Source organism: Vanacampus margaritifer, chromosome 1 (genome assembly GCF_051991255.1).
Source record: "Vanacampus margaritifer isolate UIUO_Vmar chromosome 1, RoL_Vmar_1.0, whole genome shotgun sequence".
Lineage (NCBI taxonomy): Eukaryota > Metazoa > Chordata > Actinopteri > Syngnathiformes > Syngnathidae > Vanacampus > Vanacampus margaritifer.
In genome coordinates this window covers 10,018,559-10,040,824 of record NC_135432.1, presented here as the reverse complement: position 1 = coordinate 10,040,824, position 22,266 = coordinate 10,018,559, and the positions used below count along the sequence as shown (strand labels likewise).

General features: G+C 40.7%; 1 long non-coding RNA gene across 5 annotated transcripts in view; it reads left to right on the top strand.

Moving 5' to 3' along the window:
* Window positions 1-22,266, top strand: part of LOC144057484 (uncharacterized) — a 196,315-nt gene that overhangs the window by 82,495 nt on the left and 91,554 nt on the right. Inside the window, exons 6-7 of one of the 5 annotated variants that reach the window (XR_013295262.1) lie at window positions 2,764-2,869; window positions 2,964-3,496. The exons of 3 other annotated variants lie outside the window; for them this stretch is intronic. This is a non-coding gene — a long non-coding RNA (uncharacterized LOC144057484). Of the gene's footprint in view, window positions 1-2,697; window positions 2,870-2,963; window positions 3,497-22,266 lie in introns of those variants that run through there. One more of the 5 variants, XR_013295261.1, reaches the window with a different exon arrangement.

The following is a 22,266-nucleotide window of genomic DNA, read 5'->3' as shown; positions in this document are numbered from 1 at the left end:
CCAATTATTTCACCGCGACGGCAATGATTAAAAGAATCCAAATCTCACGTTCTGTGGAGGAAGAGAGAAGGAGCACGGGGAGCTTTGGGGAAAGCATGTGTGTACGTTCTTAGCACATAAAGGCCATCAGTGACATGAAAACAATTAAAAGTGAGTTTAGGAGGCCCTTGAGTCAATTAATTTCACTCTGGCAGAGAACTGGAGACTGTCTCTTAGCAACAGAACCCCCCCCTTTCCTCACCCTTCCTCCTCACCAACCTTTGCCCCCTTCTGGCAGTCAGGGGGAAAGTTTCCTTCGGTGTCTTTTACCCCACCTTTGTGATTGGTTCGGAGGCCCTCCACGGCTGTCAAGCTCCTCCCGGAAGAGAACCTGGCAGATCTCAAGGAGAAGAAAAAGCAGAATCAATTTTAAGCTCACAAGCTCCACTGGGTGCCAACTCCATTCTGGGGAGACTGAGAGATGCTGGCTGTGACAGGTTTTGACTTCCAGAGGTAGCAAGGTGACAAACTGTATTAGGGATGCAGGGCCGGGGCTAACCTGTGCCACCGTATTGAGCCTATCTATCTTTCAGTACCACGGGAGACTGGAAGGGATTGGGAGGTGAAGGAAGTTGTTAATGGAAAGCACCGTTAGGGGAAAAAAATAAAAAGTGGCAGAATTCAGGGGTGTAAATGATGAATTACTTTTCATCAAGTGAGGGGAAACATACTCCGGAACAATCCAGAAAACGGAGCAGGGAGACTCTGACCTCGTGCTTCAGAGCAGCCAATATCTTCATTCAAGAAGACAACCATGAAATTACACAGAAAATGGGATTGTCATGAGCGGGCCCTTGAAAATCTTGTGTGTACAGTCATTATGGCAGGGAGAGAGCCTTCAGCCACACATCATACCCACTAAGAGAAGGAGAGCTGGGTGTGTATCCTTAAGGAGCAGCCGCAGGGTCAAGCTCAGTTTAATAAAAACCCTGTGCTTCTTTAAACTGTGACGCATCATCCTGCTCTGCATTTTATTTCATCACCTGTGGGGGCAGAGATTTTTCTGTGGGGAAAGCTGCCGAGTAAAGTGTGAAGGGTTAACACTTGCAGCGATTTGTTTGCGCTCGCACGCAAAAAGTATATCTTTAATTCTTGTTCACGTTTGTTTAAAAAAATGATCTGATTAATCTAGCCTAAGATGATGCTGAACTGTACAACAAATGTGCTGTGAAATTGTCTTTTCTTGGCCAATTGTACTGTGTTGAAATATAGAGCTAAGACTTCTGCCAAGGTCAAACAATCTTTATTTACTGTAGATCAGAGCTGAATGATATAACACATTTGACATATACCTGAATTGACTTTCATGTTCAGGTAAGAAAATATCTCCTTCAAATCCCTCTCACACACTTAACCCAAATATGATTTAGATTGACAGACCCAATCTGTCCGTAATCCAGATGTTCTCGTTATGGACTGTTGATTAGAAAATCTGAAGAAAGAGGATGGTACAAATTAGATTATAAGGATGTTATTATGACTGTGTTTTGGGTTAGGTCACGGGGTCATTGTGTTATGTTGATTAGTTGTTATGCAGTTTGATATGGCCCTTGTGAGGATATTTGTATGATGAGAATTACTAAGTCCCATAAAATGATAATGTTTGATGATGATGTATTTATTATTCATGTTGTCAGTTGCTATGGTCCTGCAATAGTCATTCTTATTTTGTCTAGTCTCTCTTTTTTGATCATCTAGACCTTTGTGCCTTTGTATAGAATTGTGCTTTGCCCTAGCAAGAGTTACTGAAGGACACTTTTGTCAGTACGTCGAGGTTCCTTCGCCGAGGTTTCCTGTCCCCCACTCCTCCATGCAAGCTTTCTTCAATGCAAGCTGTTCTTCCATGTATTCAAGGTTGCTTCCATGCATTCAGTCATGTTCTTTCAAACCATGTCTTTGTTGTTACTTTGGGTTTTTGTATATGAAGACTCTGTTTCCCACCTCACGTGTCTTGTCTGCGTTTGGGGCCAAACTCCGCATGATGTTCTACCCCAGAATGAGAAATATTTATCAATATTTATATCATTCATTGCTCTATTGCCCCATTGTTGATTTAAAAATGTCACTGCCTACGCTACCTGACAATACAGCTACAGTATTAGTAGTTTGGCGTGGTTTGGGTGGGGGCTTGTCCACATTTTGTCACTTGTTTTATTTGCCTCTTCAGAGCTGTACCAGTTAAAAAGAAAAAGTTCCCCCTTATTTGTCATTGTCTCGCAGTGCAGACTTTGAAACTTTTGCACTTCAGTTTTGTGTCCTTCAAAACCGAGTGGTACACTGGGGGGCCTTCTTGAGCTGGTCAGTTCATCAGCCAATTCCAAAGCGATATATACGGCATTATAAGCGTTTCTGTTAGCTGTGGTGCAAAATGTGTTTGTAAGTAGGACTTCCAGCCTCAGCAGGATTGGATGAAAGACTAAAGATTTTCATAGCATATTTGCTTGCCTTTATTGTCCCTTCAGGGGAAACTCGCCGGCTGCATCCATTAAAAATAGAACAGAAGATGTGCTTCAAACAACGTATGAGATGAATAGTTGCTTTTCATTGCACGTTGATTAAACACAGTTAAGTGATATCAACAGGCGTGATGACATCCCATAAGCAGCAAAGTTAAGCAAAGAATGAGACGTTTCACCTCGCATGTCCTTGTTTGTACAGTTGCTGGCCATCCTGCCTCTCAAGGTCTCTTCTTTCCTCTCCCAAATGTTTGAAATGCTATCAAAGAGTTGGCGTGGCCATCAAAGTGGGAAACTTTAAAGGCTTGCACCTTTGCCGCGGCCGCTCCTCCACCTCCTCCCGCTCTAATCTGGCGGGGGCTCGGCTCTCGAAGGTAAATAAGTGTGAAATGGGACATGTGTTTTCCATCCGCTCCCTTTGTCACACATGTTCTCTTTTCTCTGTGATTAACATTCCACCTACTCCAGGTCCCTGCTCGCTTTGCGCAGGTCGGCCTGCCAAAACACTCCCTTGGCCACCTGGAACCACACATCCCTCAAAGCCCACACTTCCTGTCCATCTGAGACTCATCGGGCCGATCAGGAGGCCCCCCGAGTGCAGGCTGACAAGATCCTGCGGTATGGGTTTATTCTGGAAGACTTTGCTCCCACTGATGGACTGTTTATTGCTCTTCATTAGACGGTTGTAATCATTTGAATAATAAGCCAACAAAGATGGATCCTGCTTGAATCCGACACTACAGCTCTGATCAATGCCAGCGGCTGTCTTGAGAACATCATGAGACAGGAAATATGGTTTCTTTGTTCTTGATTTACATGAAAAATGTGAAAAAATGAAATTCTTTTCCCACCCTTTTGCCATTAAAAGATGCATTATTACAGTCTTGTATAAATGCAATATCTGGGTAAAAGTACAACTATATTTAAAAACAAAAACTTTTTTTGTTAATGAAATAAAAGTCTCCTTGTTATTATTTGAGTAAAAGTCTTCAAGCATGTGACACTTGCTGTACTTGAAAGTCATTTTCTGATACGATACAGGACAATACTTCCTTATGTGGGCCGTGGTGTGACATTTTGTCAAAAAACTATTTCTTGTGATTTTATTTTATAAAGCTTGCAAGGGGAAATGTATAACTAAAACGGTATATATTGTATTTAGGGAATGTAGTTGAAGTTAAAGGAAGGAAAGGTTGCAAGAGATACTGTATGAATTTAGTTTTATTTTTATTTGTTTTTTTTCCTTTCGGACAATGATAGAGACAATTTACAAAATTCACTTTTCACGTACAATTTTATATATATATATTATATATATTTTATAATAAGAAAAAGGGCTGACGGGATGAAACCGACGTTTATTAATTCCCGTTCCCAGAATGCAATAGGACGCAGATAATCAAAGTAGTAATTCGTCATATATCTAGTTGTGTGGATTATCAAGTTGTTGATTGATGCAAAGGTTCATCTTCCCAATAGTCTTTTTTTGATCAAAACGTCGATTTGTTCTCTTGTTGATCAGTTTGGTCCAGTAGCATTGGATAGCTAAGGATAAATGGCAGCCCGCATCCAGCCACACCCTTCAGTCGGTTCCTTCCTCGTCTCGATTTCTGTTCATCGCTGCGTTCCGACGAGCAATCATCTGCAGGTTGTTCAGCTTTGTAGTCAAGTTCATTCCCGTTCTGTTCGTGGCGATGTTGGATGCATGAATCATGAAGTAAAAAAGAGATAAATACAGTAACAATTTGTACTGTACCCCAATTCTGGCCTAAGTCAGCCCGCGAACCTAATGAAGCCAAGCGGTACAGGAAATGAATGGAGGGATGAACAGTATGCATCATGTGAAATAGATAATTTGATGAAGGGCATTTGTTGGCTTTACAATTCTCAAGGTTTCAATAAGTACAATTTATGACACGTGTATTGTACATTTATCAGTAATCATTCCTCATCTCCCAACTATAAGTCCATCATTTTTGAACCAACCAATTCTGGGATGCCCTTGAAAAGCATTCCTGAGGTGCTCAGGTCATTATTTTAAATCAGAGCCATCTTCGCTTTCATTGGCTCTGTCTGCCATCCCTGAGCGCTTACCTCCATGTTTTGAGTCCTTGTACCTTGGCAGGCGGGTCCGAGCATATGCCAGAACTAAGTGTCCATGATCAAACCATCTCATATATCACACGCACATCAGATGAAGCCTCATTTTCATCACTTTTGTAGCACTTTGGGCTGCCCCTCCCCTTGCGATTGCTGTTAAGCAATGACAGATGAACATACTACCTACAGCTTCACTGGTTCAGAAAAGAGAGCAGAATTGTTTGTGCACAGAATTGTTGCATTTTGACACTTCATTATTTTTATTTGGATGCATTGGTACTTCTCTAAAATATTTCTGATTTGAATATGCAGAAGCCTGAGCATGCGGCATACATTATCATAAAGATCAAGAAGCTTCATAAATGACACAGATATGATGATTACCTATGTACACGTCTGTGCACGTCAACGCACAGGCCTCCATCACGCATTACTTATTAATGCAGCACTTAATTAGCTGTAATTTCACATCAGCAATTTACTCAGGATGCATTAAATAAACATCTATGTCTATTTAATGCTTCTAATTAGAATATTGTGTCAGACTTGTGTAGACATGTATGCACAAACAGGCCAATACCTTGGCAGCTCAAAGAGCCGGGAGCAGAACAGTCCAAGGCATTTGCATGGACAAATGTTCCTCGAGATTTGCGTTTACTGCGTTAACAGTGGAAGTGAAGTTCCTTCAGAAACAATCAAGGATTAAGCAGCAAATCTACTTTTATTTTCTCCCTTCAAATGATGTTTTCATCAACACAGGTTTATTTTTTTTGTTTGTTTGTATGGAACATCTCGTGTATGGTTGTGGAAATAACCTGGAATGTTCTGCTGTTTTTAATGGGCTCATATTAGAGTGGTTGCCTTCCGAATACAGTGAAATGACAAGTGATTATGTCAAAATGTTACTTGAGGCATTGCCTGAACATTTATTACAAATTTTCTAATAATTATTGCACATATAATTGATCTAAATGGAAGTTTGACTATTGTCATTGATGGGATTGTGGTTGAACTTGCTACCCACTTTATGTTTATGTTAATGAGTAAAATGTCAAATATACATAATTGGCAGCTTTTTTTTCCCTCACTCGTGGTTAAGTGCCACTTTGTGCTCATTTTGTTCACCGGAAACCGTCTGTAAAAACCTTGAATGATGTTAGGCCCATTTCGATATGCTTCACTTTTTCTTTATTAAACTTTAACAAACTATACAGCCTGCAATTCAGCTCCGTGTCCTGACAACACTTTGTGCAATGACTTAAAAGAATTATTGCAACATCTTGTAGAATTTCAACATTACATTTTCTCAAAATAAGATTGCTTTTCTCTTCTCACGGTGACCTTACTGTACTCAGGGATGTGATTTTTCCGCTAATTCGCGGAATTCCGCTTTTTTTATCCCCCCCCCCAAAAAAAAAATCCGATTTTTTTTATTTTTTTTATAATAGTTCATTGTGTATGCACATGACTCCGACAGATAACATCTTCTGCTATAACAAAGACATTTGTGGTATGCTCTAATATGAGTTACTTTTCATTTGGTCATGATACAATTATTTGTTCATGAAATTTGAACTCTTCAACATTATTTATGTGTTAACTTAGTAATCACATTAGTTAGATATGATGATATTCTCAGTGATAGTTTTTAAAAGCAAAGGCAGTCCAATGTTTTTGAATGTGACTGATTTTGAGTTGACTAAAACTGCCATTTTATATGGGATAGTTCAATATACATTGAAAATTTATGCTGTTGTTTTGTCTATTTCTTTGTCCTGTGAGTGCATTGAAAGTACTTAAAAACACGGACCCTGGACCTAGCTGGGTGCCAGCGGCCCCCAGACCCCCGGCTAAACTTTCAGATAATTTCACTTTGGTCAAATCACATCCCTGTGTACTTTCTAATGTTCTGATGCAGCCAGGTTGATTTGTATTTTAGATTGTTTTTCCTGTTTTAAGAACTTTTGCCAAGTCAAATTTTCCTGTCTTATCGACACTTATTTGTTTAAATTAAAGAAAGCATGATGGCAAACCCGATGATTTGTCATGAAACATGAACCTTGAGATTTCTTGTGTGTAAAAAAGACCTTGTTCCTAAAGACACTGTTTACTTATATATTTTCTTTACATAGTCATTAAGTAACTGGAGGAATTTACCACACCCGTGTCTGACAGATGGACATTCATTGCTGCTTGTCTCTGTTCTTTGGCCCTTGCCACACCACTGCAAATTGTAATCATAATTACCTTTTTGGGTTATCCTGCCAAATAACAAAATCATTAAGGAATTGAGTCAAAAATGTCAGAGGTCTTTACGTATTAAGGCTTATTCAGTATTATGCCGGTATGCACAGTTAGTCAGTCACAATTTCACTATGAATGCAAAACTGACTTGGGAGTAGTTGGGGCCAAAGGCATATATTAGTTTAATGCACCTGCTAGTGCATACAGTTTGTGCTATTTGAAAGAAGAGCTCCAAGAGCTGCCAGTGTGCGGTATTCATCAGCGTGCTGCAGCCCGTAGGCCGTGGCGCAGGCGAGCGCCAGGACAATGCATTAATGAAACTTTAATGACTCAACTTGGGCAAAAATAACCAATCCATCCTGGACTGGTGTGCAGGTCCATTAACGTTGGCGCGGCACGCTGCGACAAACAAGTGCCCTTGCCACACCCCCTGCTAGCGCAGCCTCCATCCAGGGCAGGGGCCCATGCAGGTAAATGGCTTGGCAGCATGTGGGAGGATGCATCTCCATCTGGCTGACCTCTGCGTGCTGGCTGTGGAGAGAGCATCAACAAATGATTTACACATGAAATAGAGTGCTCAGAGATTGATGCACTACATGAAGGGGTTTGTTCATGATGTGCACAAAAATGTAATACGATTGCACATTATCAATTTAATTGAAACGTCCGTCCATTTTCGATACCGCTTATCTTTATTAGAGTCGCGGGTGAGTTGGAAGCTCTCCCAGCTCACTTTGGGGGTGGGTGGTAGGGTAGACCCTGGACTGGTTGCCAGCGAATTGCAGGGACACATATGAACAAGCAACCATTCACATTCATACTTAAGGACAATTTAGTGTCTCCAATGAAATTAACGTGCAAGTTTTCTTCTATAGGGAAGAGAGCTGGACCAGAAGAAAACCCATGTTAGGCCGGAACACGGATTTCTCTAAGCGTAAAACCGTTTTTGTGAATTTTGGGCCCTTTTTCAAATTTCAAGCATTTTTGTTTTCGCATTTCTTGAAAATTTTAATAAAAATGTGTGGATGTGAATCTTTAGGCAACATAATGCAGCATGGCTCCTACAGAGTGAGTAGAGAGGCATAGTTTTACAACCCTTCTGAGACAGTTAAGCACTCAAAAGAGCTAATTGATTTTGTTCTCAAGCTATTTACAGCACTTTAAATTGGTTACTACTGTGTAAAAAATAAGACACAATTCAGGGATATACCAATAATTATGTACAGTAATTGTGAGAAAATGAGAAATTGAAAATATTTGGACATATGAGGTTTCCGCCTGAAAATTAAGATATGGAGCAAGTCTCAACAAACATTCCTCACAAGGAGTGACAGAGGCATAGAAAAATTCCCTTCCTATCATCGTTAAATGTATCCATTTTATTTTTATTTATTTAATTTTTTTTCTGACCTGAAATGCTTTTTTCAGCCTTTGTAAAGGAAAATACATTTGGTGGCACTTTGAAGCTCCCGCAAGAGGAACTTGCCTCTTGAAGTGGCCACTATATTAAAACAAAACAAAAAAAGTGACAAACGTTTTCAGTGACAGCGACCTTTGGGATCTGTCTCTTTGAGTGTCAGCCAAGAGGTCAGCGCTGTCGCCATCCGTCTGAATGAATGCACCGGCTCTGATCTTGATTTGGCTTTTATTTAATTACAAGTATATGAATGCATGTCTTGCCCTGGCGTAATGCTGTTATTCTACATCATGGAAAGTGTAATTGAGACAACACGGAGCATTACGAGCTGAGTGATGCGTCCGTGCACAATGCGCTGCTCCCTGTTTCTTAATTAGAAGCCTAGATCACCGTGTCATTTCTACAATCACACTTGCATGTTTCCTTTACGTGTTGGCCATCAGGGAGGGGTGAAGCATGACTGAGGAAAGACAAAGTTAGTCATCACGAGCGTTCGCAAACATCCAAATACATCATGAGAACCAACATAGGAAGATAAATTAAAGCTCTTAACCTGGTAATTTCCTTTAATTGGAGGAAGCTGTAATTGCTTTAAGCATTAATGTGATTTGAGTCTGAATACAAAATTTCCCGCTGAAGTATGAAAAGAGTTTTTGTGGGCAGTTAATGTGTTTGTGCCACTGGGAACATGTTATTGTGATCACAGCGGTGAGTGACCAAGCGGGCACTTAGTAGTCCTGCTGCTGTGCATTGTGGGAAATTAGTCTGAGGTTGCTTTTTGTGATGTTGTTGATTGAATGATTATGAAATACAGACCATCCGTGTGTTCAAGAGACACACATGGAGTCTTACCAGAGAACAATCGGTTACACGTAAATGAGCTGCATGGGAAAGTAATATTTAGGAGATTGGATTGAGCCTGCTGACCACCTCAAATTGTCTCCGGCACGCTTATGAATCATTGCTTTCCACTTAATTAACCAGTGCTCTGTAAAGTGGCTCAAATGAGCCTGATGGTGGCGTTGCTGCAGGATGGGAAGCTTGCAGCAGATGTCGCCTCACCTTGGCTTTCTGAGGGGATGACAGAAGTTGAAAGGGGAGAAAAATCATAGCCATGGACAACAGTGTTGTCACCTTCACCTTGTGCGCTCGACACTTGCCAGCATCAGGTCATTAAATTCACATTAGGCCTCTCTGAGGGACCCGCGAGATGCTGTTAGCGCAACCAAAGCTTTGTAGCAGTGCAAAGAATCACAACTTTGCTGTGCACATAAAAGCAACCGCGTAGCACTTTGCGTTCGGACATCGAGTCATTACCCGGTTCTTTCCTGATGTCGATAATGGCGACCGGGATGCGGGAGTGACAGGGCGCTCCATTTGTCCATCCCCTGGAGGGGGGAGTCAAAGTTCTAGATCACTGCCACCACCACGGCATTAACTCCACGTCTCTCCGCTTGATGCTGTGAATCATTTATAGACAGAAACCTGTGATGGCTGTTTGAGATGTCACATCACGTTAGGCCTGCGTCTGCCTGGCGATTCAAGGCGGTAAAAGGTAGCCGGTGCAGGGATGGAAACCAACAGTGCGGATTGCATGGAAGTGAAGATGAGTTGGCAATGGTGACCTTTGTTGTGTTTATCTGACCATGTCTGACATTGGCCACCCTGTTAGCTCGCATATTGTTGTTTATGAACAGAAGCGCGCTTTGGACGGGGGTGGAGGCGTTTATTGGTTGCTGTTGGATGGACAGCTGCTGCGTTTGGCTGTTGACCAGAGGCCTAATAACGGCATGAGAGGGACATTACCTGGGAGCAGCTGCCATCCAGCTGCGTGATGCCACGTCCCGCAGTAACCGTTCAGTGAGCCACTAACAATAATTTGAGCCCTCAGTGATTTTACTGCGGCCGGAGAGCTGCCGAGCATCTCGCTTTTCAACCGCTTTTCTTTTTCCAGCACGTTTTTGTGTTTAGCGCTCAACGTATTGCTTTATCCCTTCTCATCTTCGCACATTGCGGCAGCTTGTCTTAACTCCGCCCCCACCCTCCTTCAGTCGCATCCCAAGAGTGAGACAGCTGTGAAAACAGTGTGGAATCTGTTCAAGAGAAAATGGCTTGCTGTTCTATCTTCAAATTTTAACCAGATTTTCCAGGGATATTAGAGGAAACAAAAGATGTGGCGTCACAGCGCCGTTCAAAGCTCCTTGTGATAACTTTGATGCAAGAGTCACTGTGAATAGAAAGCGGATGGGGGATGGCAGCATGTGTTTTGGAGGACTTCTGTACATTTAAAGTGAGGTGACAATTGGTCCATAAATTTGCATCTGTTATGCCTGACTTTAACATAAAACACTAAGCACTTGCCTCTTAAGATGTGAAATAAATATACGCTCTTCCTGGTGCTTGATTTGCACAGCTCAAGTGGGAGCAAAGTTTCAACTTTTAGTTCCAAGAGTTTCAACGATTTTCTGTCCATTTACGTTCTGCTTGTTTCACATGAAGTCCAAAAATGAATTAACTGTCACACTGGTAAAGATTTTAAACTAAAGTAATACCCAAGATATAAAATGCAGCGGCAAGAAAAAGATGAACTTTCATTAGAGAACATCTCAAGATATTCTTTATAAATAAAAAAAAAAACCCACTAAATCCATTAAGATTGTTCTTAGAAAAATTTAACATTTTGAAAATATTTTCCAGTTAAATTCATGGTCTGACCATATACAGTACAAGCAAAGATAATGGTCTAGACAATGCATGCCAAGATTAATATTTTATAATAGCTTAGGACAAGAGCACTTAATTTTGTGTTCACGTGAACAAGTGAGTCTTATATGTTTTATAATGCAAAATATTAATTCAGGTAAACAATGTTATGAAGTCATCAAATGGGATAATAAGAATCTGATTTAAATCAGCAGGAAGCAAAAAATGTCCCAAATAATGTGCCCCTTCTCTCCCATTGATGGGCATTGGGCTTGTTTTCAGAATATGTATAAAACACAGTGTGGGAATAAATCTGACTGATCTATCCCATCTAATATGTGACTTTATCTCCCTTTTTTTGCTCATAAGTTGCAAATGGCTTCATTAAAAGAAAAGCACGGCCATAGGGAACGCATAAAACATGCTGCTGCATGCTCCCTAATATGGTATTTATGACCGAGGCTAAATGTAGAGTGAATTAAAGTTTAAAGGATTGCAGTCAGGTAGCCTCGCCAGCGTTTGCGAAGGAATATCCATTAACAAGATGAAAGAAGAGTTTGTGTGCCTGTGTGTGCGGGTATTCCCTCATGGCTGCTGGTGGTAAGTTGGTTATTCAGCGATGGGCCGAGACACCGTATCCCTGCACGTAAACCTGCATCTACTCATTTTTGCATGGCAAAAAAAATAATCACCAAGTATGTTCTAACTGGACACCACACACACACACACAACCACATTTCCAACCAAAACCTTTGCTGCCTCCCCCGAATTAGATGACTTAAGACTAACCTGTAACTGCCGCATGGTGCCACAAGTCATAGTAAGTAGAAGAAGAAATCGCATTATGTCCAACTAACTTATCTAGTCTAGTGTTGTCAATAACTTTGTAATCGATTGCCTTTCTATCTCGCTATCCTAATTGGCCGTCGTTCCATTTCATGTCACAATCACGAATCATAAATAATTGCTAATTTACGATTGCCATCCTGATAATTAACTCAGCAGATTGGAGAGGAAAAAACACTTTTAACACACCTCACACCAGATTTTGCTTTTCAACATCCAATAATCGAGCCATTGCTAATTTTGACCCGAAAAAATCGGACCTGGAGAAATTGGTTATGTCTACCCTGCTTAAAATGCAACTTATTATTAGTCCAAACGCTCAAAGACGAATAAGCGAAGACAGATTATAAACCAGAGACTCTTCACCTTCCAAATACTGCAGATACTTTGTTTCCATTTGATCACTTGGTGCCTTTTTGCAAATATGCAAATGTGTTTGCCAGAGCAGCTTGGTGCTGCCGTTACATTATTTATGAAGTGAAATCCTTTTGTTTATGTATCTGGAAGTTGTGTCAGGCTGATGCAGGGTGGGCCGACGTCGGGTCTAAAGGAACAGTTACCCTGCAAACATATTCATATATTCTTCTTTATATTAGTGTGTTGTTTGCCTTACAGCCATCACTGACTCCAGTTCAAAGTTGACCCACTTTCAGTTTACACATATGATGCATGAAGAGGCCCACTCAAAGAGCGCAGCTGTATTGTTGATGCACTGGCTAACTAAATATGATCACATTTGATTGCAATGAAGGGTAGCAAGTTAGAAAGTTTTGATTGACAAAGTGAGGCTGCGTCTCCCGTCTTGTCTGCGATCCTCAGGTGAAGCTGTGAATGTTTGAATCAAGCGCAGAGGAAATGCATCTTGGATGGCATTGTGATGCGCATGGCTGTTAATGGCTTACATCCTTCCCGTCCGTCTCTGCGCTTCTCCCATGTGGCTCGCCCACCTTTTTAGCGCACAGATGGGCGAGAAAGGTTCACTCGCTTCCACGTGACCTCTGTTGAATGTAAAAATTTGTGACACAAAGTGGCGCGGTTTCATATTTGTTTAGCAGTGACTGGTTCGTCGCAGCGGTATAATGGCACGGCTCCAGTAGTCGGATCACCGGAGGCGGTGCACCAGGGACAACCTGCGATCACCGTGCTGCTGATTTATGCATGAACCATGTGCTCGCTTTTGCGAGACAGAAGGAGGAGAGGATGTTAACAGATGAGACATTCGGACAAGAAGACATCCTGGATTTGGTGATGCGGGGCAAATGGAGACAACAGGGCCCTTGACAAAGATATCACGTAGACGCACCGTTGCTACCAGCTACCTGTCTGCCGGAGCCATCTGTCATGTGAAAACAGTTCATTCATCTGAGTTGAAAACGGCAACACAAATGCACAGCACTGTCGGAAGTAATACACATAAATAAATCAATCAATAAATAAATAAATAGATCGTGTTTGTATACTATAGGATCTATCTATCCATCCATCGTGAATGAGATTTTATACACTTTTTCACCTACAAGGTCTTCAAAGTGTGTTAACACTGTCTCCTCATCCACCAACTGATGGCACAGCATCAGGAGCAGCTGGAGGTTCAGTATGTTGCTCAAGGACACTTCGACATGGTCACAAGGTTCTGACGATCTAACCCAAAACCTTCAGCTCGGGAGACGACTACTCTACTACGTGAGCCATGCCAGCCATCTACCTATCTATCAATTAGGGGTGCAATTAAAAACCTGTTTAAAGTGGAAAATATACATTTTTTTAAATTAAAAAGATGGAAGTGCATTGAATCGCTCTACTTTAAAATATATCAACATACGTATCGAATCGTCTTTTATTGGAGAGAGATATTGAAGAAGAAAAATGCACATTTACCATTCTGACAAGCTCATTCAAATGCATATATCCCTCTGAATCAAACCAAATCGAATTATTCCACTTTCAAATCGAAACATCCTTGAATCATTGCGCGCCCCACGTATTGAAAACCATATCAAATGATCCCTATTGTGTGTGTGTGTGTGTGTCTCTCTCCCGGCCAGATACGGCCCACCACATCATTTTATGTGGCCCGCGAAATCGAATCAAACATGTCAACTTCCATGATGCTTGCTAAAATCTGTACCTACATTTTAAATTGTCATATGGAATAAATAACATTGCGATATTGCAAGATGGGCGGCACGCTGGTTGACTGGTTAGCACGTCCGCCTCCCAGTGGAGAGGACGTGAGATCGAGTCCGGGCTTCGGCCTTCCTGGGTGGAGTTTGCATGTTCTCCCCGTGCTTGCGTGGGTTTTCACCGGGTACTCCGGTTTCCTCCCACATTCCAAAGACATGCATGGCAGGTTAATTCAGGGATGTGATTTTTCCGCTAATTCGCGGAATTTCGCTTTTTTTATCTCCCCCCCAAAAAAAAATTTCCGAATTATTATTATTATTGTTATAATTTTTTTTTATTTTTTTTTTAGTAGTTCATTGTGTATGCACATGACTCCGACAGATAACATCTTCTGCTATAACAAAGACATTTGTGGTATGCTCTAATATGAGTTACTTTTCATTTGGTCATGATACAATTATTTGTTCATGAAATTTGAACTCTTCAACATTATTTATGTGTTAACTTAGTAATCACATTAGTTAGATATGATGATATTCTCAGTGATAGTTTTTAAAAGCAAAGGCAGTCCAATGTTTTTGAATGTGACTGATTTTGAGTTGACTAAAACTGCCATTTTATATGGGATAGTTCAATATACATTGAAAATTTATGCTGTTGTTTTGTCTATTTCTTTGTCATGTGAGTGCATTGAAAGTACTTAAAAACACGGAAAACCCATGAGCTCCGGGGGGCTACGCCCCCCTTGTCCCCCCACCAGGGCACTGCCCTGGACCGAGCCGGGTGCCAGCGGCCCCCAGACCCCCGGCTAAATTTTCAGATAATTTTACTTTGGTCAAATCACATCCCTGTTAATTGAACACTCTAAAAATGTCCATAGGTGTGCTTGTGAATATGGTTGTTCGTCTCTGTGTGCCCTGCGATTGGCTGGCAACCAGTTCAGGGTGTACCCCGCCTACTGCCCGAAGCCAGCTGGGATAGGCTCCAGCTCCCCCCGCGACCCTTGTGAGGACAAGCGGTTAAGAAAATGGATGGATGGATATTGCAAGCAATTGCTTGTTACCAAACCGTTTATTACAATAACTGGACCAACAGTGGAGCAAACTATTATTCTTGACTTCTGATTTCAAAACTGCTTATCCATCAATTTGTTATGTACTGCATTTGTAATAATATGAGGAGGTACATTTATATGGTTTCACGTGGCCTCATGTGGCCTGTGACAAAAAATGAGTACCATCCCTGATGTGCGGTAAAAGATCCATGTTGATTTGTCAAAACTTTAAACGAGAAGTTGCACACAATTTGTCGGGTTTCGGGGTGTTGGTGTTGAGCCAAAAAGTAGACCCAAGCACAAAGAAGCAGGGAGGCAAAACGGGAGCAGCAGTCTCTCTCTCTCTCCCTCCTCCTCTCCCTCTTCCTCCCCCCCTCCCTTCCTCCTAATTTGACTTACCTAATTTGTATTATTTGTCTGCACTCTACATCCAGTACACCCAAATGAACAGTCCTCCTCTTAACCCAGGCGGTCAAGGCAGGCTGTCTATTAAGAGTCTTTAATTCTTACTGTTTCCTGAGAGTGCTCATTGACCACTGTAGTCAAAGTTAGGTCTCTTAAATGTATGAATGTGATTATGGTCGATATCAAAAGTGACTTAAGTTAATCAGTGAAAATGTGAAGGGTAAATGCCACTTTTTGGATGACATTGTGCATGTGACATGAAATGTGGCTCCGTGGTCTAAATCACATCCAGCAACGTCCACCAGGGACCAACCTGAACACGCGCTTGAATTTTATTCCACACCGCGCACCCGTCAAAGTGGCATTAGTGGCAGGCTAATGTTCCTCTCCAGTGTCACATATCTGACGGCGTAACCTGGCCCACCTATTCCACAGCAAATCTCGTAATGCCTCTCCCGGCGGGTTCATTCAAGCACGAGAGATCCCACTCGCTGTTTGTCTTGACAGCGCTCTCCTTAAGCACCTCGTGTATCCATATTTGATTGCGCCACCGGCTGCGTAGGTAAAGACAGGAATTTGTAGTGACAAGGGGAGGGCGTCGGCGCAGCGGAGGTACCTCAGCAAAGAGACAACCTCCTCCTGTGGAGGCAGATGAGCCTTGTCAGACGGCAGTTGGTGCAGTAATTATAAATGGTGCATTGAATTTCCCAGGGATTCCAGGAGAATGGCATAATGGAGTGTGCACTAACAATTTATAAGCTAAGTTGAAGTAAAATGAGACAGGAACATGACTGAAATCCACACAAGGAGCTCACCGCAATGCCTGCGCAGGTGCCGCTTCCTTCACATTGACGTCACGATGCTAAAGAGAGCCGATGCAGAGATTGTTGGTGATGTCCTAAATTAGCAGTTTAGCAGCAGATTAGCGTGCTAATTACCAGTATAGTGGATGCACCTGCTTGCCTCGCCATGGTTCTTGTAAATGAGTCACAATTACAACCTCACCAAACACTAACCCAAGCTGAAGCTCTGCATATTATTTGCAGTCATTGCCCGTCTCCCCCAATTAATGCACAATAATCTTTTTTTTTTTTTCTCCCTGAACATTGTGGCACATTTAGCTGCCATGTCTGCCTCGCATTCAAAGGCTCTGGGTTTTTATTTTGGCTCAGACTTTCAGTATGACATTTGAAAACCTTCCAAAGACATTCATAGTAGTTTGACCAAAGACTCAAAATTGTTCATAGGTTAGGATATAAGTGTAAAAAAATAAAAAATAAAAAAAAAAATATATATATATATATATATATATATATATATATATATATATATATATGTGTATATGTATATATATATATGTATATATATTTAAAAAAAATAAATCCCCAAATTTTTTTTTTATTTATTTGTTGTTTTTTTTTTTAAAAAAAGGAGAGCAATGATGATGTCAAATCGAATGAACAATACTGAGCTCTCCTGAGCAAAAAAAAAAAAAAGGATATAAGTGTAAATTATTACCAATCAAGGATACACCCAAAGTCAGCTGGAATAGGCTGTAGAAAATGGAAGCATGGGTGGAGAAACACATTTTGGTGCATTTTGTGTTTTATAAATATGATGTTTTGTTGATACAAAAGCTGCTTTCAAGCTGCCTGGCAAAATTTGTCATATAAAAATAAAGTTCTTAAATTATGTTTTATGTTGTAAATTTTTGGGGTAAATAAAAACGGCAAATTTTCCACTGAATGCAATCGATTTCATTTCTTAAACAAAATGTAGACTACCTGTACTAGAAAAAAAATGTGCACCATGCTAAGTTATATTAAATAAATAAATATTTACTTCATTCTGCTTCAATGTTTCTTAGTAAGTCACAGTGTCCCATCACTGGTGAGCTATTTTTTAGAACAGACACATGGGCTACTCATGTTGTCTTTGGGGCTACCTAGTACCCGCTGGCACCATTTTTTGGGGGTTCTTTTTGGACAATGCACATTAATTTACTTAAATGAATTAATTAATTTACTCAACTCTGAAAGCAACCAATCATATTCTGTCCTGCTTAGAAGTCCCCGTGGAAAGAAAAGCTCATTACAGTGACAGCCACTATTTGCGGTTATTGAAACCTTGAATTTTTAAAACCATGGTAAACCTTCAAACCGGTAATCAAACCATGCCTAGTGTTCACTCTGGGTGTTAAACCTTCCACTCTGAGTTGCCTCCCTTCTTACATCGAAGCCATTGAGGCTCGTCATCGGAGACGTCCTATTCCCTGCTTGCTGCCTTGCATGGATGACAGTGTCAATGTCATCGGGGGACATTTGCCACCAATTACAATTTGTTGTCCACGTTGAAAAACTTCTTTTCAGACAACAGGTGCGCAAAGCTCAATAATAAAAAGGCCCAATGGATGAATGAATACAGACGCTCCCCACCTTACGAACGAGTTACGTTCCGGACGATCGTTCGTAAGGTGAATTTGTTCGTAAGTTGCTTTAGTGCTATATTTTGTATTATAATTTATGTTTAAAGCCTATATAAGTATATTGAAGGTTTATATAAGTATGTTTAAGGCATGTACAAGTAACCTGCATTGGTTTGTACTGAAAAAAACTTAATAAAATGGAGAGAATACGTACAGTACTGTACTGTATTACGTATGTTAGAGAGAGAGAGCGAGAGAGAGAGAGCGAGACACACACACAGTATGTACATGTACGTAATAAGATAAATAAAATGAAGTTTAACTTACTTTTGGAAGATGTACTCGATGCTTAAGGAGATGATGGAGGAGGAGGAAGAGGAGGATTTTATATCATGAGAGATTCTTCGTCGTCGCTGGAATCGGCTTCAAAAGTTATTTCCTGCTTCATGGGGACCGGCGTTTTCTTCTTCCTCCTCCTCCTCGACACGTTGCTGAGCCTCCAATGAGCTCTCACAGCGCCAATCGTCGGTATTAGCGGCGGAAAGAAGCACTACGCGCAATACAAAATCTAACTTACAGCATTTCTTTCCAAACGTTTTTCGACATACTGTACGCGCAGAAATGTTCGTATGTACCGTTGTTCGCAACTCGAATGTTCGTAAGTAGGGGAGCGTCTGTAATGTCAGAAAACTGATATTTGTAAACATTTATTGAGTGGCAGTATATTATTATTATTAGTATTGAGTGTGCACTGACTCTGACTTTAGTGTAAGGATCATGAATGATTCTTATTGACTATGTTGGCATGAGGACCGCTCAAATATTGTGTTCTAATCAGTAAGATGTTTCATCAGATGCGCGTTGTTTACAAGGCTTCAAATAAATGCCACAGAGCTTTCATAAAATCCCCAGTAGATTTCTCCAGCCTCTGACACATGGTAAAGGCTGGCAGTTACATTATGTTCAGGTACGCTTACTCACGGACCTCGCCTCCGTCGCCTCAGAGCACGCAGACGTGAACCTCAGCCTCGTCCTCGGAGGTCCCTCAGCCGCCCCTCAGCCGCCCCTCAGCCGCGGATGTCCTGATTGTGAGTGACATCAGAGGCCCTCGTCAGTCACTCCGATGCTGTCAAGGAGTTGGCCGCCGTGAGGTGATGGCGGATGGCCTATTTATACCGCCGTCACCTGATCTCTCGCCCTTTCATGGTCCCAACAATATTAAATTGACAGCAGCATATTCTGAGATGTGTGATTGGCCTCAGGGCCGCAGATACGATGCTTTTATGTTCCACCCACCTTTAAAAACACGAATGATTCTTGTGTTGAACAATCAGGGAACATGTTGCTATGATTAGCAGGTCATTTCTCTTGGTCTATTTATTTATTTATTTATTTATTTTAAAGGGCGCCTTTGTTAATTATGGGGATTTTCAAAATGTGGTCGTCAGTTTGTTGTATGTGGCAACGTTCTTAGTTACCGGTATCGGGAGAGGCCACAATATTGCAGTAAAACTGTGGTATCGGCAAGTACTAACAAGTAATACGCCGATACCATTATTTCCGACGCTAATATAGGATTTTTGATGCAGCATCTTGTGTCTTGCTTGTGCACGACATTCATCAATGTGTGACGTGTTCACTGCATGCCGAGCCAAGATATCCTGTTGATCCTTGAATGCTCTGAACCAATGGCAGGGCAGCTTTTTTATGTTAAAAAAAAACAACAACTAGGTATCGGTACGGTGTCGGCATCGGCCGATACCGCAAAACTGGGGTATTGGGGACCAAAAACGATATCTGAAAGACACTAGTTCTTAGCAATTAATTCATTAACCATCTTACATCCAAACACACTACACTTAAGGCAAAAGTATTTATTTATTTATTTCCCTCACAGATATTTAGTCAAATTTCACCTAAACATTTGCCAATCCATTTTCTACCGCTTATCATTTACGAGGGTATGTGGGGACCTATTCTAGCTGCTTTCGGGCAAAGTACAGTATATTTAAATTGAGTCATTACTTCAGTCAATTTTTACAATGTTCTATGCTTAAGCACAGATTTACTGTTCAAACTGTACATAAAGTTACAGTGGCTTAAAGTTTATTTTATATGCAGTGCGGTATTTTTTTGTTTACCTTTCAAGCTTTAGAGTACATTATTGAAATACAGTTCAGTTTAATTTACTTTTAAGTACAATAAGTTTGCATTTAATCTTTAATAATGGTTTGTTTTTAATTTAAACATGTATTTAGGTTCCATTTTCTTTGTTGTGCAATTTTGTACATATTGATTGACTTAGTATTGAAGTACAGTCTTATTTGTTTTTGTTTTTACTTTTGCTAAGTGCAGTGTTCATGTTGAAACATTATGAAAGTGTCTTAGAGTAAATACCAAATACACTTACAAATGCACCATTGCCTTGCTTTTGTTTAACAGTGAGAGATAGACCAATATGTTTTTTCTCCAGAGCTGATACCGATTATTAGTAGCCAAGGAGGCTGATTACAGAGATCTGGAGCCGCTATTAATTTGAAGTTAAAGGGATTATATTGACATCACATTTTTGAATTGAATGGAACTTTGTTCAAATGATTTCAAGCACATGTTTTATTAAACAGATTTCTAATTTGCTATTTAATTTTATTTTTTATCTTTGACAATAGACATCTTTGTTTTAAAATTCAAACAAAATTAGCAGGGAGCGCTGAGGCTCAGTGGCATGACTTTAGTTAAATGGATACTTTAACAAATAAATAGCTGCCGAAAGTTTTTTTGTTTTTTTTTTATATATTTTTATATAGAGTTAATCAAGTTTTCCAAAAATCCAATACAACTTAAATGTTAATTTTTCTCATATCTTTATTTTCAGTTTGTTAGATATTATTAACATTTCAATTCTTTATTTTCATATATTAACCATTGTTATACATTATTAACATCTTAATTCTTTATATTAACCATGTTGAAAGGTTTTATAGACGTGTAAAGCAAGTAGTGTTGAGCTCAGTATAATTTGACCTTAAGCTGGGACATATTATTTGGTCTAGAAGTTCCTTCTCTGTGGGAAAACACATTTGGTCCTTGAGGACAGAATCTGTTTTGAACACGCACCCCTGACTCTGTTTTCGCCATCGCTCATGGAAAAGTACCCAGAGAGTATGTTTTGTCTACAAATGAAAGAGAGGCGGTCGGTTTTAACTATAAGAAGCCATTTTACACGCGGAAGAGACACATTCGGCGCTCTGAATTCCACCTGTTAAGTGATGAATTGGAGACTGTCACGATGTCCAGAGATCTCTGTTATTAAAATCATTTTTGCAAAGGTGTTTTTTCTTACATTAAATCTGTCTTCAAGTTTTGGAACACGCAAAGAGGACAAATATTTTTTATTCCTCTTCAAATTCAAACAACCTCTTTGCTTCTGTTGCGGTGCCAACGTAATACAATACAATTATAAATTTATCTCATCGGTTGATGCCAATATGAAAAAAAAAAAAACGATGCCTACACTCTAAAAACAGTTGGGTCAAAAGTAACCCAATTATGGACCAAAAATGGACTGATACCCTTTATGGATCAATTTGACCCAACTTTATGGGATGTTTTATACAAAATGACCCCATTTTTTGACCCAAGTAAAGGATCTGACCAATATTTAGGAGTTGTTTTACGCCGAAGGACCCATTTCTTGCCTCAAAGTTGGGTCAAATCGACCCAAGTAGAGTATCAATCCATTTTTGACCCATAATTGGGTTATTTTTGACCCAACTGTTTTTATAGTGTAAGTATTTTTTTTCAGTGGTACTTGATTTAAAAAGTTGACAAACACTAGTGCATTGCATCCCTCGGCATAACCGTGCCTGCAACTGGATGACTCTTGAAGCCTCACATCGTTCTTTTTATGCAAAGAGTCAAGATGTTGAATGCCATTGGACAGGTGGGCAGTGGAATTGAAGTCTCACTTACGTGGTGCCTACCTTAAATGTTTAGTGTTATGTCTCGGCAGCCTAACAGTCTGCATGTGGGTCGGCCTGAAGTGCGAGTTATAAAAAGGTGCCGTGCGGCCCGTGCCGTGTTAAACAGCCCACATCTGGGTCACTCGTAAACACTCCGCCCCACGTAATCAGCCCCACATGGTTGCGTTCAAGCTTCTGGCGCTCCCGCCTCATGCGTGGAGGTGAGGGAGCTCGTCAGACCCGTCAGAACTCTGGTCTTGTGTGAAACGGATCTTGTGGCAGGATCACCGTATGATAAATATTTGAACCGCAGCCCTCCTCCCATTGTAATTACGCCAGGTTTCCAAAAGGGGCCCCTGACGTTTGATCTCCATACCGTCCCGAAGCGCAGCCCAGACATTCATTTGATTACAGATGTACCGCAAAGCTCCAGAAGCTGGCAGCTAAAAGAAGTCGTGTTCTGTTACATCCTTCGATATCATCAATGCTCT